We start from the raw sequence: 17,954 nt of genomic DNA on the forward strand, positions 1-17,954 counted from the left end.
TGCATTTCATGGCTGTTGACTCAAAGTCTGAAGAAAAAGGAATGTATGGGCCACTATGCAGGGGAAAAATGTGTTGGGTACAAACTCTGTGTAATGCATTGTGTAAAATAGACATTCACAAACATGTTTCAACTGTGAAGTCATGGAGTTATTGCATTGATTTCACTTTTTCTACCCCATGGTACAGACATTGCATTGCTATTGTTTTACAAAAGATGAACAATATCCATCCCCCAGTTGCCCATCCTCCTTCTTGTGCTGTAGTTTCTGAAATCTGGTTTACTTTGCAATATTTTTTTTTTTTTGCAGTGCAAATTTAGTGCCTTGAAGCCAATCCCTTGGGTAGCTCTGTCAGAATCTTTAGTTCACGTCTGACAGGCTGATTCCTGAGAGTTCTTTACTGTTATGTGATGGGAGGTGAAGAGCCTGTAGCCGAGACAGAAGCCACATAGGGCAGAGGCCATGGTGTTTCAGAATCTGAGAAAAAAGAGCATGTCAGCAGAATAAAACACCACGTTGTGGCCGCTTACACTGGGCTATGACAACAAGGTAGTTCTCTAATCAATGCAACTCTATTTCTCTATTTCTCAGTGTGGAGTGAGATACAATACAATGTATCCCCTGGCAAGGGACTTGTCTATGACAGCTGTAGCTATAAAGCAATGAGGCTGAACAGAAGACATGGTTTATGTAATCTGTTTTCTTTCTTTTTTATTTTTTTTTCCCCCCACAGGCAGAGTGGACAGTGAGAGAGAGAGACAGAAAGAAAGGTATTCCTTTTCTGTTGGTTCAGCCCCCAATGGCCGCTGCAGCCAGTGCGCTGCGGCCTGCACACCGCGCCGATCCAAAGGCAAGAGCCAGGTGCTTCTCCTGGCCTCCCATGCGGGTGCAGGGCCCAAGCACTTGGGCCATCCTCCACTGCACTCCCGGGCCACAGCAGGAGCTGGCCTGAAGAGGAGCAACCGGGACAGAATCCAGTGCCCCAACCGGGACTAGAACCCAGGATGCCAGCGCCACAGGCAGAGGATTAGCTGCACTGTAATTAAGTCATCTGCAGCATAGTTTATGGTTAAATAATTTTATTAAATTCTTAATAATTTGGGCTGGCGCCGCAGCTCACTTGGCTAATCCTCTGCCTGTAGCACCGGCACCCCAGGTTCTAGTCCCCGTTGGGGTGCCAGATTCTGTCCCGGTTGCTCCTCTTCCAGTCTAGCTCTCTGCTGTGCCCAGGAAGGCAGTGGAGGATGGCCCAAGTGCTTGGGCCCTGCACCTGCATGGGAGACCAGGAGGAAACACCTGGCTCCTGGCTTCGGATCAGAGTGGCGCGCCAGCCATAGCGGCCATTGAGGGGGTGAACCAACAGAAGGAAAGCCTTTCTCTCCATCTAATTCTGCCTGTCAAAAAAAAAAAAGTAAATAGCTGAGAAATTTTACATAGACCAAATCCTATATATTGTCAGACACCAAGCAATTTTATCACAGTCGCTGTGAGTCCAGAGACCGAAAAATTACCACCATCTTCTAAGAAACAAGACTTTCAAGAGATACAAGATATCCTCAGCAATAATGTCAATGTAGCTCCAGTGGGCTTAAGTTCTTACTATTTGTCAAACAGTGTATCATAGGATTTACATGCCTAATAGCCATACCTCTCTACAAGTTTGCAGCATAAATTTATGATGCCTATTTTACAGATGAGCAAAGAGAGGTCCAAAGAGATTAAAGAAACTTACATGGGATCCCATGACTAATAAGTGACAAATTGGCATGGAAATAAAAATTTGCCTCATTCCAAGGCCTATTTTATGTTTATTATACTACTTATTTATACTTCTCACCTGTTCAGGAGCATTCATTCATTCAATCATTCCTTCATTCAGAAATTATTCAATGCTTAATATCTGTCAGACACTATTCTAGATGCTAGGATCGTAGCAATAAATGAAACAAAGGCCTACTCATGTAGATCTCACATTCTAGTAGGCCTTAATCTATAAAGAAATATAAAGCAGGATTAGGGATGAGACTAATGGATGACTACTTTAAATAAGGTGGTCAGGAAGCCTCTTTCCAAAAACCCAACATTGAGTATCTAGATAAGGAAGGAGTAAGTTGGGTAGATGTCTGGGAGAAGAGCTTTCCAGGCAAAGGAGAGAGGAAGCACAATGTCCTGAGACACAATTATACCTCCTAGAGTATAGGGTAGCAAGGCTAAAACTGCTGGGGCCAAGCGAGCATGGAAAGAATAGCAGAAAATGAACACAAAGAGGACAGCAGGGACCAATCTTGCAGAGGCTTGTATGTCACATCAACAATTGTGGATGTTAAGTGGGATGGGAAGCCACTAGAGGGTTGAAAACAGGTAAGGGAAGATCTTACTTTCAATTAAAAAGGCTTATCTTGACTGCTGTGTGAAGAATTTGCTTTAGGTTAAGAAAGGAATCAAGGAGAGGAGCTAAGTGTCTATCTCAGAAGCCCAGGTGGATAGGGGATGTGAAAGAAAGAGAAATTATCAAGACAATACCCAAGATTTTTGGCCTGAGAAATGATGCAAGGAAGTGCTGTGAATGATACTGGAAGACTGGAACAAAGCCAGATCTGGAAGGGAGAGATGCATAACCAAGAGTTTAGATTGGAACATGTTGACCAGGAGGAGTCTGTTACACTGCTATTTAGATATGGCTAATAAAATTTTTAATACAGAACTGTAGATTCCAAGATGTTTCCAGGAATATAATTATTAGCAGTCTCAATAAATCATTTCAAAGCACCTCTTTTCATAACTGTTCACTCTGTGCTCTCAATTTAATCTCCCTTTTCTTATTCATCATTAAATTTATTAAGATTTATTTTCTATTCATTGGAAAGGCAGAATTCCAGAAAGAGAAGAGGAGGGGGAGAAATATTTTCCACCTGCTGGTTTACTCCCCAGTGGTAGCAATAGCCCAGACTGTGCCAGGCCAAAGCCAGGAGCTTGGAACTCCTTCCAGGTCTTCCAGGTAGGTTCAGGGGCCCAAGCACTTGGGCCATCTACCACTGCTTTCCCAGACATATTAGCAGAGAGCTGGATTGGAAGTTGGAACAGCTATGTCTCTAACCAGCATAGTTTAACCTGCTATGCCACAATGCCATCCCCTAGATTGATTTTTTAATAACAATAATTTCCAATATATATTATGCTAAACATAAGTACTTCAAATGCATTATCTTCTTCAATTTTACCACACACGTTAGATGAAGGTACTATTATTATTTTATTGTTGAGAGACATGAAAATTGAAGCAGAGAAAACTTAAAATACTTTAAGATACTTTAGCTATGATTGTCTTTCCACAGGAACATCAAAATACATGCAAAAGTGTCATATCTAATTATTTTCAGAAATCTCAAAAAATAACAAAAAAAGCAGATACTTAATCAAGAAAAAAGGAAATGTTCAAAAATGCTCTTGTCATTCAAGGAAATTGCCATCAACACATTAACGACATAGGCTTAATGATCAGTGACTTCAACTTTATGCTATTTATATGTTGGAAGACAACACTTTTAAGATGTTAATATCCAAGGGGATCTGAACACTCTCAATTCTTGTGGCCGTTTTTTTTTCAGAAATGGTAAAGATAATGATTCATTTCATGCTAAATTGCAAGGAACCTGAATAGCCAAAATGATTGTTAAAAAGAAGAAAGTTGGACAACTCTTATTCCCAATTTCAGAACTTACTACACATTGCTATAGTAATGAAACAATATGGTACTGGCATAAGAGTACTCATTTAGACCAGAGAAAAATTGTGAATATGGAAATAAACTCACACAGCTACAACCAGTTGATTTTTGACAAGGATTTCAAGGCCATTCAATGAGGAAAGAGTAGTCTATTCAATTGCTGCTGAGACAAAAAGATGCTTGCATGCAAAAGAATAAATTTGTACTTTTACTATATGTCACATAGAAAAATTAACTCATAATGGAGCATCCTAATATAAAAGCTCAAACCATAAACCTATTAGAAGAACACATATGGTAAATCTTCATTACTTTGGATTTGACTTAGAATTCTTGGGTATAACACCAAAAGCACAAGCATCAAAAATAAAACAGATTAGATTTTGTCAAACTCAAACTTTTCAAATCAAAACACTTTAACAATAATGTGAAAAGATAACTTATAAGATGAGAGAAAATCCAAGAGTCTAGTACCCAAAATATATAAATAATTCTCACAAGTTCACAAGAGAAAAAAATTGAATTTATAAAGTGGGAAAAAAAAGCATTTTGAATAGGCACTTCTCCAAATGGCCAAAAAGCATATGAAAAGACATTCCGTGTAAATTGGTCATTAGGGAAATGTAAGTCAGAACCATAATTAGGCACCACTTCACATTCATCGCCAGAGGATTTGATCAGAGGATCAAATAAGCAGAAAATAATAAGTATTAGCCAGGAAGTAGAGAAATTAGATACCTCTTCTATTGCTCAAGGTAATAAAAAATGTTTCATCCATATGGAAAACAGCTTGGGTATTAATGAAAAATTAAGCATAGGATTTTCATATGATACCGTAATTCTACTCCTAGGTATATACCCAAAATGTTCAGAATCAGATACTTATACACATGTACACACATGTTCCTAACAGCACGATACACAATTTCCAAAGGTAGAAACATTCCAAATGTCTTTGGCCAATGAAGGATAAGCAATTTACTCTATACATATAACGGAATCTTATTCAGCCATAAAAGGAATGAAGTACTGATACCCATTACTACAATGTGGATGAGCCTCCAACACATTATCCCAGGCAAAGGAAGTCATACACAAAATATTGCGTATTGCATGATTCCATTTGTATGAAATATCAAGGCAGACATTTAGTGCAGCACTTAGGACACCAGATGGGGGTAGGTGTCAGTGCAACCTGTCAAGTCAACACTTTGGGACACCAGCATCACGCATATGGGTGCTGCTTCAAGATCCAGCATCCTGAGAGCAGAAGATGATGTTTCAAGTGCTGGGAGCTGATGCCACCCATGTAGAAAATGCTGGTGGAGTTCATGGCTCCTGGCTTCCGTCTGGCCCAGTCCCTGGCTGTTTTTGTTTTGGCACTTGGGAAGTGACCCATTAGATAGAAGATTCATATTCATTCATTCATTCTCTCTCTCTCTCTCTCTCTCTCTCTCTCTCTCTCTCTTTCTCTCTGTGTGTGTGTGTCCCTTTCTGTTACTTTGCCCTTCAAGCAGATGGCAGCTCTCTTTCACCTTCTCCTGAGCCTCTCAAACAAGTAAAAGAAATAAATATAATAATGCATAGGGGCATTTTGCAAATCAGTGGTTGTTAGGCACCATGCAGTAGGAGTGAACTTGGAGGAACTGATTCATGGGTAAGAATAAAGAAATGTTTCAGAATTAGAGAAAGGTAGTATTGCATTGTGAACGTACTAAATGTCACTTTTTAATATTAAAATGCTTAATTGTGTTATTTGGATTTCATTTCAATAAATTATTAAAGTATAAAACTTTTTCAAAATCTAGTTAGAATCAGATTCCAGAGACTACACTCTTCATGTTAGCTGGCATATTTTCTGATAGGGTTGCCAAAACAGGTGTTTTTAAAAGTTTTTTTTAAACTTTTGTTTAATAAATATAAATTTCCAAAGTACAGCTTTTGGATTACAGTGGCTTTTCCCCCCATAACTTCCCTCCCACCCGCAACCCTCCCATCTCCCGCTTCCTCTCCCATCTCATTCACATCAAGATTCATTTTCAATTATCTTTAAATACAGAAGATCAATTTAGTATATATTAAGTAAAGATTTCAATAGTTTGCACTCACACAGAAACACAAAGTGTAAAGCACTGTTTGATTACTAGTTATACCATTGATTCACATAGTACAACACATTATTTTTAAGTCAGAAACAGAAAAAGAGAGAAAGTACTCTTCTATCCACTGGTTCACTCCCCAAATAGTCTAAACAATCAGATGTAGGTCAAGCCAAGGTCAGGAATCAGGAACTTCACTATGTATCCCACATGAGTGACAAGACCCCATTTGGACCATCTTCCACTGCCTTTTCCAGATGCATTATCAGGAAGCCAGATTAGAAGTGAAGCAGCAAGGGCTGAAATTAGCACTCCGACATGGGATGCAGGCATTGCAAGTGGCAGCTTACCCCAGTACACCACAACGTCAGCCCCACCATGATAGGTCTTACCATGCTATTGGTTTTCTTTTAACTGTTCTCAAATACTACCTGGATGCTGGCTTCCCAAAAAGGAAAGATGGCTTTTGATTTGAATATTATAGATATTAAAAGACTAATGAATTGTGATAGTCAACTAAAGTGAGTTAGCAGTGATGATACATATTAAATACTTCTCTAGTAGGGAACCTTAGACTATAAAGCTTAATACGTGTTAATAAATGAGATTGAGAATTTGCAAACAAATTCAATTAAAAAACTCACTTCCCTGACATTAACATGGATTTGGTCCTTGCCTTCCATCAACTACTCTCCATTATCTTCTTTAAAGTCATGAATTTCCAGAGTTTGTGGCTTACATTTCAAACCAAATAAGAGAGACAGTCTGTCGATAGAAAAGATCTCATAGTTTGAAAATGAAAACTGGTCCACTTGTTTCAAACAACAGACTTGCACCAAGACTGATCCGAATCAAACTGAACTAAAGACTCTGATGGGTCCATCCTACTTCATATAAATTATAAAATACTCTTGTTTGGAATGCAGTTCTTAATTTAACTCACTAAATCCATAGAACTGCTCTTTTTGATTTTCACAAAGCTTTATTCATCAGTTTGACAAACACTTATTGAGCACCTGTCACATGTCAGGCTCATCTACATAATGATAACACAATGCCAAAAAAGTACAGACTTGGATTCTAGACAGAGCCATATCAAGTAATTATTTGTATGAGAGAGATTCTAAAGTTCATGGAAATATGCATTGTGCATGAATTTGAAAAAAAAAATTGTGCCAAAACCTACTTTTCTTTCTTCCGTGAATTTTTAAACTATACTCATACAACATGATAAATGCTATTATACATGTTAACTTAGGATACTATATACCAAATAATGGAGAATTATAAATTCTGCCATAATGTAGTTAAATATTTATAGGAAATCCAGGGTTTTACTTCAGAAAGCATCAAATATCACAGTGCTGGTTCAAGTTGAAGCTATTAAGCTTCTAATCTAGCTTCCTGTAATACACCTATGAAAGCAATAGATGATGACCCAAGTGCCCTTGGACCCCTGCCATCCATGTGAGACACAGGGATGGAGTTTTCTTTCTTTCTTTCTCTCTCTCTCAATTTCTCTCACGCATGCACTGCCTTTCAAATAAATAAATCTTTAAAAATCATTATGGGCAAACTGGTTTTTATTTTAAATGCAAAGGTACATGTAGATGTATATATGCTGCAAAATTAAATCATGCCAGGGACTCATGTTATGTAAAACAAGATAAAAATTACCATCTCATCATCAGAAATTTTGCAAAGACAAAATCTTAAAAGAGACAAAGATCTTTGTAAAGTATAAATTGTCTGCCAAAACAGAATTAAAAAACACACTAATTTTTCTAATGCCTGAATCTGAAATACAGTCAGCAATTTCATAATTCTCAGAGGAAACACATACTTGTATCTTCCCCTACTTGAAAGTCTTTATTTCAGACTCCAGCTATAGCTAAGCCAGCGGCCACATAGATACAAGCATGCTGGGTGCCTTGTATGTGACCCTTCCAAGTGGTGCTCAGGCTCTTAACACACACATCTAACTAGGAAAAGCAGTCTGAGAAGCTGTTTCTTGTTCTCTCTCCCATGCTTTCTATGCCACCACCCACCAACAGGCTTATACAACTTACATAGCTTGCTCTCTTTCTGACACACACACACACACACACACATGCACGCACACACACACACGATTCTTCTACTCTTCCTCCCTCGTTCTAGGGTTCATCATTTTAGGAGGAAAAAATAACAAAAATGAATACTCCCCATTCCACTGGTCCCTCCCACTTCCTTAAGACACTCCCCACTGTTAAGAGCTGTATTTACTCCTCTGGCTCTGTGAGGTCTTTCTAGACTGTTCCAAACTGCACCGAGTTCTGCCTTCCTTGAATCCTGTCAGTGGTTACTGTCCACAGCTCACATCTTCACAGCCATCCATTCTCCTTGGTAACACCCACACCCACTTCCCATTGCACACTGTTGTTCTACCTCTTCAGTGATTCGTCATCTGTAAAATCTTTACCCATAATGTCTCCACCTACAAGAATATTGTCAAAATGAAAGGTAATGAAGTGTTTTAAAAATAAGAATCACAACATGTCACACAGAAGGTGCTAAATAAATAATCCCTCCCCCTCCCTCTCTTGTATGTCTCCAGTGAGCAGTACAGTTCTTGGGTAAGTGGCAAATCTTCCAATAAATAGCATAAATGGTTATTGATTGATTCTGCCCTTCTCGTTTGCTATTCTTTTCTATTCCCCCTTTGGATTTACAAAATTTTTCAAAGCTATGGTGAAAGATCCCAGTGCTCTTTATGAACTTCTTCTTTGATTAATTTCCTCTCAACTATTGTCCTGTCTAATTACATCAGGCCTCTTCAGGCCCATTTTCAGTTATTAGCTGACTCAAAGGCATGTTTGTTTATGGGTTCTACTTAAATTTCTATTTTACATGCTAATTACTTATGATGTTTTTAAAGTAAACAGTTCAGAAAAGCTGCCAATGTGTGTACTATGAATTCATCACTGGTGAAAGCTCTTATTTCTGCCAAGCAAGCACAGAATGTATAAAATATTCAGAATGAAAGCTGATTTGCTCATGTAGCAGAAAATATCCCAGAAGATCTGCAGCTCAGCACAGAACAGCAGGTGAGCCCAGGAGATCTATCACACAGGCCTCATATTTCTATTTAAAGTAAAATAGAAGATCTCTTGACTGTGCTTAGTGCATGACCTGAAATCTAGGAACTGTGACAAGCCTGGTAAGTGGATGTGGACTATCTTGTGCACTAATGAAATCTGAGTCACTGCTACTCCACTCTTCAGATCCAGCTTCTTGCTAATACACCTGGGAGGCAGTAGATGATGGCCCAATTACATTGGATCCTGCCATCCACGCAGGAGACCCAGATGGAGTTCCTAGCTCCTAGCTTCAGCCTGCTCTAGCCCTAGCTGTTGTGGTAATTTGTGGAGTGATTCTGTGGATGAAGTCAATCTCTCTCTCTCTCTCTCTCTCCCCCTCTCCCTCCCCCTCCCCCTCCCCCTCTCCCTCTCCCCTCTCTCATATGTGGATCTGCTTTTGCATAAATAAATAATATAAATATTTTTAAAAACAGAAATAAGAATTAGATCTGCATATGCACCTGAGATAGATGATCCAGTGACTGACACTCATAACAAAGAAATTACAAAACTCCCTCTGCCCTGATTGTGTCTCATGCAAATTAAGAAGCAGATAAGAAAGTAGACCTGCATTGATTCTCTACCAAAGACAGTGTTCATTAATTATACTAGAGTGTGGCTTAGCACTGCGATAATAAATGGACTCAAAGGCAAAAATTATTTCTAGAAGCAACCAATTCTATATGTGTCTTAATTTACATTCTTTTGACTCTAAGATGGAAGATGCACAGGATAATTATCAAACATAACTGATTTTCAAGATTTCTGGTTCAAGGTAAAAAGTGAGCTCACATATTTAATTCTGTCAATTTCCAGTCATGCAATACAAAGGAATGTAAGATTTCAAAATCCATACTTTGCCTAAAATCAGAAAAAATTGTCATTCACAGGTAGAAAATTTCAAGGACATTTGGCTGGCACTGCGGCTCACTAGGCTAACCCTCTGTCTGCAGCACCGGCACCCCGGGTTCTAGTCCTGGTTGGGGCACCAGTTCTGTCCTAATTGCTCCTCTTCCAGTCCTGCTCTCTTCTGTGGCCCGGGAAGGCAGTGGAGGATGGCCCAAGTCCTTGGGCCCTGCACCTGCATGGGAGACCAGGAGGAAGCTCCTGGCTCCTGCCTTCAGATCAGCATAGCCCACCGGCCGTGGTGGCCATTTGGGTGGTGAACCAATGGAAAAGGAAGACCTTTCTCGCTGTCTCTCTCTAACTCTGCCTGTCCAAAAAAAAAAAAAAATAGAAAGCTGAGTCACACATGAATATAAAAGTATTACAGAATGACAATTATCCCCTCTCCTTCCAACTCCATTATCATTTTCCACCTAAGCATTTCAAAGATTTTGCAGCAAATCTTGAAAAAAATCACTATCTGGCCATTTTTATTCACCCTTGACAGGCCTCTAAGAAATCAATACGACAGAAAAAGCAATTCTTAATGCATGCATTAGCTATACTAGAAGTAACAAAGTGCTTATGCAATTGATTTCGTATTCATACATAGGTGTGGATGTAGCAGAGCTTTGCTGGGACTCTGGAATCCTAACTAGTCTGTACAGAGAAGCTTGCTGTCATGTGATTTGGGCACTCATGAGTTTCAGCAAGCAATCGCAAGTCTTTCAGTGACTGTATCTACTTAGTGGCAATGCCTCTAATATTGATAAGATCTGTATTTCAGGGGCTGGCACTCTACCAGCACAGCAGCTGGACTTCCAATCTAGCTCCCTGCTAGTAAGGCTGGGAAAGCAACAGAAGATGGCCCAAGTCCTTGAACCCCTACATGCATGTGGGAGGCTCAGAAGAAGCTCCTGACTACTGGTATCTGCCTGGCCCAGCCCTGGATATTGTGACCATTTGGGAAATGAACCACCAGATGGAACCTCTCTTTATCCTCCTTTCTCTGCAACTCTGCCTTTCAAGTAAAATTTATATGTGTATGTGTGTGTGTGTATGTATGTATGTATATATATATATATATATATATATATATATATATATATCTGTCTTTCAAACTTAATCTGTTGAACACCTACTCTTTTCTGAAATCCTCTCCCACCCCAATCTACTTCTAGTCTGTATCTACTAATCACAAGTATACACCATACATGATTGCTGTTATCTATCCACACTCACTGATGGCTGCACATGCCACACTGACTTCCCACTATGGAAGCTTTGCATTCATTATTGCACAGGATTCCTTTACACACCCTTTCATTCTCCAGGAAATCAGATAACTTTCCTTCAACCCTTTCATACCTGCTATACTTTGTAAATCCTCCCAATGTTTCCTCCTGCTCACTCTTTCTGCACCTATTCCTTCTCCCTAACACACACAATTATATCTTCAAAATTTCCCACTCTATTGCTCCTTTCTCATAAATATTTAGTTCTCTCATATTCTCTTTTTAGTTGTATTTTTAAAAAAATTATTGCATTCCAATTCTTCCAATCCCATTGATTCCCAGATGGCCATAAATGTCATTAATAACTTCACTGTACACTTCATCATCTTTCTTATACTTTATCAACAATATCTAACCCTTTGTATCACTTGTATCATTTATCTCTAAAAACACATGATGTGAGGCTTACTGTGCTGGCTTGTGTCTGACCAGCAACCAGACAAGTGGAGACTCCTGACTCTGGTGGGGAAAACAAAGGGCTGGGTGCTATTGACTATGGGAGGCTTGTGTGCCAGGACTGTGAAAAAATGAGGCTGTGTGGGAGGACTCACAGTGTGGCTAGACTTTGGGCAGTCTCTGTAAGAGACTCCACATGCTCAGAGCTTCCTGGTTACCTGGTGAGGGACATTGCTGGGGAATCTGAGCTTACACCAAGGACTGCACAGATCCTTTGTGTGGTCCTTGGGGAAGAATGGGGGAATATTATACCCACTGGAGCTAGTGCTCAGTCACTGGTCTCCCTTGAGGAGAGGAGCTCAGATAAACAGAATAAACTTCCCTTCTGATTAAAAAAATAATAATAATAAAAAAAAGAGGAGATGTACCATGCCAAACCCAGGTGTATCACCTTAGACAAGCCTAGGGAACTGAACAGAGCTACCTGGCCACACCCACCACAGGCCTCTAGAGATTCACTGAAAGCAGACACTCCACTTACCAACAGAGGAATAATACAAAGATAAAAGCCACCACAGTGAAAAAAAAAAAGAAGAAACCAACGATTATCTCCTCAAATGCCAAATAACAAGTGCACCAATTCAAGGAACAAGAATAAGGAAGCCAACATGATGTCCCAAAAGAACACAACACTTCAATACTAGATTGTGAAGATGAGACTGGAGAAATGCCAGAAATGGAATTAAAAACATTGATCATAGGATTACGTAGAAGTAATCAGAAGCAAATGCACAAACTACTGAAATATGTACAGGACATGAAAGAAAATTTCTCCCACGAAATTCAGATCTTAAGGAGAAATCACAATGAAATGAAATGCCAAACAGAACAAATAAAAAGGCAGTGGAAAGCCTTATCAAAAGAATTGGTGAAGCAGAATAAAGAATATTTGACTTATAAGAAAAAGCACAGGAAATTACACAGTCAAACCAAAGGCCAGAAGGGGAAATTAGAAAACTAAAAAAACACTGTTAGTCTACAGGATACTATACAAAAAAAACCACCAACATACGAGTTCCAGGAGTTCCAAATGATTAGAAGGAGAGAAAGGATTAGAAGGCATTTTAGTGAAATAACAGAAAGCATCCTTAATTTGGAGAAAGAAAGGGACATTTAAGTACAGGAAGCATATAGAACTCCTAATAGAAATGACAAGAAAAGATCTTCACCTTGACATATTGTAATCAAACTCACCACAGCCAAACATAAAGAAAAGACTCTAAAATGTGCACGAAAGAAATGCCAGATTACTTTAGGAGGATCTCAAATTAGAATCACAGCAGACTTCTCATCAGAAACTCTGCAAGCTAGGAGGGAATGGTGAGATATATTCCAAGTCTTAAGAGAAAAAAAAAATGTCAATCCAGAATACTATATCCTTAAAAGCTCTAATTTGTGAATGAAAGTGAAATAAAGACCTTCCATAACAAACAGAAATTGAAAGAATTTGTCACCATCCATCCAGCCCTACAAAAGATGCTTAAGGATGTGCTGCACACAGAAACATAGAAATGTAGTCATCACTACAAAAGAAGGTAAAGAAAGAAATCTCTCAGTAAAAGTTCAAAGGAAGTTCAAAGTAAAAAATAGGAATATTTTTGGGAAAATGGCAGGGGAAAGTCATTACTTATCAATAGTCACCTTCAATGTAAATGGTCTCAACTCTCCAGTTAAAAGACACAGACTGACTGGATTAAAAAACAAAACCCATCCATTTCCTGCCTACAAAAAACACATCTTATCAATAAAATGCATACAAACTGAAAGTGAAAGGATGGAAAAAGATATTCCATGCCAACAGAAACCAAAAAAGAATTGACATAGCCATCCTAATATCAGGCAAAATAGATTTTAACACAAAACTGTTAAAAGAGACAAAGAAGGGGACTATGTAATGATTACGGGATCAATTCAATAGGAAGTTATGACTACAATAAATGTATTTTCACCTAATTACAGGGTACTTGGTTATTTAAAAGAAATGTCAAGGGATCTTAAGGGAGACATAGACTCAAATACAATGGTAATGAAGGACTTCACTATAACACTTTCAGCAATGAACAGATGACTCAGACGGAAAATCATCAGGAAACACTAGAATTAATCAACACTATGAACCAAATGGACCTAACAGATATCTACAGAACTTTTCATCCTACAGTTGCATAATACACATTTTTCTCACCAGTGCATGAACTTTCTCTAGGACTTACCATATACTAGGCCATAAAGCAAGTCTCAGCAAATTAAAAAAAAAAAAAATCAAAATCATACCATGCATCTTCTTGGACCACAATGGAAAGAAGCTGGAAATTAGAAACTCAGAAATCTCTAGAATATATGCACAAACATGGACACTGAACAACATGCTCCTGAATGAACAGTGGGTCATAGAAGAAATCAAAAAAGAAATCAAAAAATTTCTGGAAACAAATGAAGATGACAACATAGCATATCAAAACTTATGGATAACAGCAAAAGCAGTGTTAAGAGGAAAGTTTATGGCAATTGCTGCCTGCATCAAGAAATTGAAAAGCTACCAAGTAAGTGAGCTATCGATGCATCTCAAGGATCTAGAAAAACAACAACAAACCAAACCCAAAACAAGTGGGAGAGAAATAATTAAAATTAGGAAAGAAATACACAAAATTGAATTAAAAAACAAAAAGATCAACAAAATTAACAGCTAGTTTTTTGAAAAAAATAAACAAAATTGATATACCTTTGGCCCACTAACCAAAAAAGGAGAGAGAAGACCCAAATCAATAAAATTAGAGTTGAAAAGGGGAATGTAACAACAGACACCCCAAAAATAAAAAAGAATCTTCAGGAATTACTACAAAGAGCTGTATGCCAACAAATAGGCAAACCTAGAAGAAATGGATAGATTCCTGTACACATACAACCTACCTAAATTGAGCCATGAAGAAATAGAAAACAAACAGACCCATAACCAAGACAGAAATTGAATCAGAAATAAAGACCCTCCCCAAAAGAAAAGCCCAGGACTGGATGGCTTCACTGCTGAATTCTGCCAGACATTTATAGAAGAACTAATCCCAATTCTTCTCAAGTTGTTCAAAACAACTGAAAGGAAGGGAAACCTCCCAAATTCTATTAAGCCAGCATCACCTTAATTCTTTGACCGAAAAAGATGCAACAGAGAAACAGAATTACAGACCAATTTCCCTGACGAACATAAACACAAAAATCCTCAAATTTTAACCAGTTGAATCCCACAATACTTATGAAAGATCATCCACCCTGACCAAGTAGGATTTGTCCCTGGTATGCAGAGATGGTTCAACATTCAGAAATCATCAATGTAATATAATCACATTAACAAACTGCAGAACAGAAACCATATGATTATCTCAATAGATGAAGAGTAAGCATTTGACAAAATACAGTACCCTTTCATGATGAAAACGCTAAGAAAATTGGGTATAGAAGGAACATTCCTCAATACAATCAAGGTAATTTGTGACAAATACATAACCCGTATCCTACTGAATGGGGGAAACGTTGGAAGCATTTCAAATGATATCTGATACCAGACAGGATGCCTACTCTCACCATTACTATTCAACATAGTCCTGGAAGTTTTAGCCAAAACCATCAAGAAAAAGAAATCAAAGGGATACAAATTGGGAAGGAATAAGTCAAATTATCTCTATTTGCAGATGACATGATTCTGGATATAGGGAATCCAAAAGACTCCACCAAGAGACTATTGGAACTCATAGACGTGCTTGGTAAAGTAGCAGGATATAAACTCAATACACAAAAATCAACAGCCTTTGTATACACAGAAAATGCTAAGACTGAGATTGAGCTTGTAAAATCAATCCCACTCACAATAGCTACAAAAAAATTCAAATGCCTTAGAATACATTTAACCAAGAATGTAAAAGTTCTCTATGATGAGAATTATAAAGCAATAAAGAAATAGAAGATACAAAAAAATGAAAAAAATCTTCCATGTTCATGGATTGGAAGGATCAATATCATCAAAATATCCATTCTCCCAAATGCAATTTACAGATTCAATGCAATACCAAACAACAAAGACATTCTTCTCAGATATAGAAAACAGATGCTGAAATTTATATGAAAGCACAAGAGACATGAAATATATAAAGCAACTTTATACAACAAAAAAAAAGATAGAGATATCACAATTTCAGATTTGAAGACTTACTACAAGGCAGTTATAATCAAAATAGTCTGGTACTGGCACAAAAATAGATGAATAGAGCAATGGAAGAGAATAGAAATGTCAGAAATCAATCCAAGTATCTACAGCCAACTTGTATTTGACCAAGGAGCTAAAACAATCCCTGGAGCAAGGACAGTTTCTTTAACAAATGGTACTGGGAAAACTGGTTTCCACATGCAGAAGTATGAAGCAAAACCCCTAACATATACCTTACAGAAAAATCCACAAAACATAGATAAAGACCTAAATTTATGATGTGACACCATCAAATTATTACAGAACACTTGGGAAACCCTGCAAGACTTTGGCAGGGGCAAACTATTCTTGGGAAAGACCCCAGAGGCATAGGCTGTCAAAGCCAAAATTAACAAATGGGATTACATCAAATTGAGAAGTTTCTGTATGGTAAAAGATACACTCAGGAAAGAGAAGAGGCAACCAACAAATGGGAGAAATTATTTGCAAACTATGCAACTGATAAAGGATTTACAAAAGAATCTACAAAGAGATCAAGAAACTCCACAACACCAAAACAAACCAGTTAAGAAATGGACAAAGGACTTAAAGAGACATTTTTTCAAAAGTGGAAATCTAAATGACCGGCAGACGCATGAAAATATGTTCAGAATCACTAGCTGTCAGTGAAATGCAAATCAAAACCACAATGAGGTTTCACCGCACCACAGTTAGAATGGCTTTCATACAGAAATCAACAAACTACAAATGCTGGCAAGGATGTTGGGAAAAAGGTACCCTAATCCACTGCTGGTGGGAATGTAAACTGGTAAAACTACCACAGTGGAAATCAGTTTGGAGATACTTCAAACATCTGTATATAGACCTATCATATTACCTAGCCCAGTTAGAAAGGCCTACATACAGAAATCTACCAACAACAGATGCTGGCAAGGATGTGGAGAAAAAGGGACACTAACTCACTGTTGGTGGAACGCAAACTAGTTAAGCCACTATGGAAGTCAGTTTGGAGATTCCTCAGAAACCTGACTATAACCCTACCATAAAACACACCCATCCCACTCCTTGGAATTTACCCAAAGGATATTAAATTGGCAAATAAAAGAGCTGTCTGCACCTTAATGTTTATTGCAGCACAAGTCACAATAGCTAAGACATGGAATCAACCCAAATGCCCATCAACAGAAGACTGGATAAAGAAATTATGGGACATGTACTCTATAGAATACTATACAGTGGTCAAAAAACAGTGAAATCCGGTCATTTGCAACAAAATGGAGGAATCTGGAAAACATCATGCTGAGTGAAATAAGCCAGTCCCAAAGGGACAAATATCATATATTCTCCCTGATCGGTGACAACTAACCAAGCACCAAAAATGAAACCTGTTGAAGTGAAATGGACACTATGAGAAACAATGACTTGATCAGCCCTTGTCCTGACTGTCGAGGAAAAACTTACTACTTTATTCCTTTTAATATTTTTTGTTCACTTAATACCATTGGTTGAACTCTTCAATTAACACACAATTATTCTTAGGTGTTTAAATTTAACTGAAAGGTGATCCTTGTTAAATATAAGAGTGGGAATAAGAGAGGGAAGAGATGTACAGTTCAGCACATGCTCAATCAGACTTAGCCGTAATGGTAGCATTAGAAACGTGCCAAGGGATTCCAATTAAATCCCATCAAAGTGGCATGTACCAATGCCATCTCATTAGTCAAAGTGATCAGTTTCAGTTCATAATTGATCATAATGATAGAATTAAGTGTCAAAGAGATCACATAAACAAGACTAGCAGACCTAAATGAAAGCTCTCTGTGAGTGAGATCCCAGTGGAAAGAACGGGCCATCAAAGAAGGAGGTACATTTCTCTGAAGGGAGGAGAGAACTTCCACTTTGACTATGACCTTGTCTAAATAAGATTGGAGTTGGCAAACTCATGAGGCTTTCAGAGCCTTGGCCATCAAAGAAGGAGGTACCTTTCTCTGAAGGGAGGAGAGAACTTCCACTTTTACTATGACCTTGTCTAAATAAGATTGGAGTTGGCGAACTCATGAGGCTTCCATAGCTTTGGGTGATTACTGACGTCATAAATAAGAGTGTCAGTTGTTAAATCAACAATGGGAGTCACTGTGCACTTACTCCCCATGTAGGATCTCTGTCCTTAATGTGTTG

The sequence above is a fragment of the Lepus europaeus genome, chromosome 16 (assembly GCF_033115175.1).
Source record: "Lepus europaeus isolate LE1 chromosome 16, mLepTim1.pri, whole genome shotgun sequence".
In the NCBI taxonomy this organism is placed as follows: Eukaryota; Metazoa; Chordata; class Mammalia; order Lagomorpha; family Leporidae; genus Lepus; species Lepus europaeus.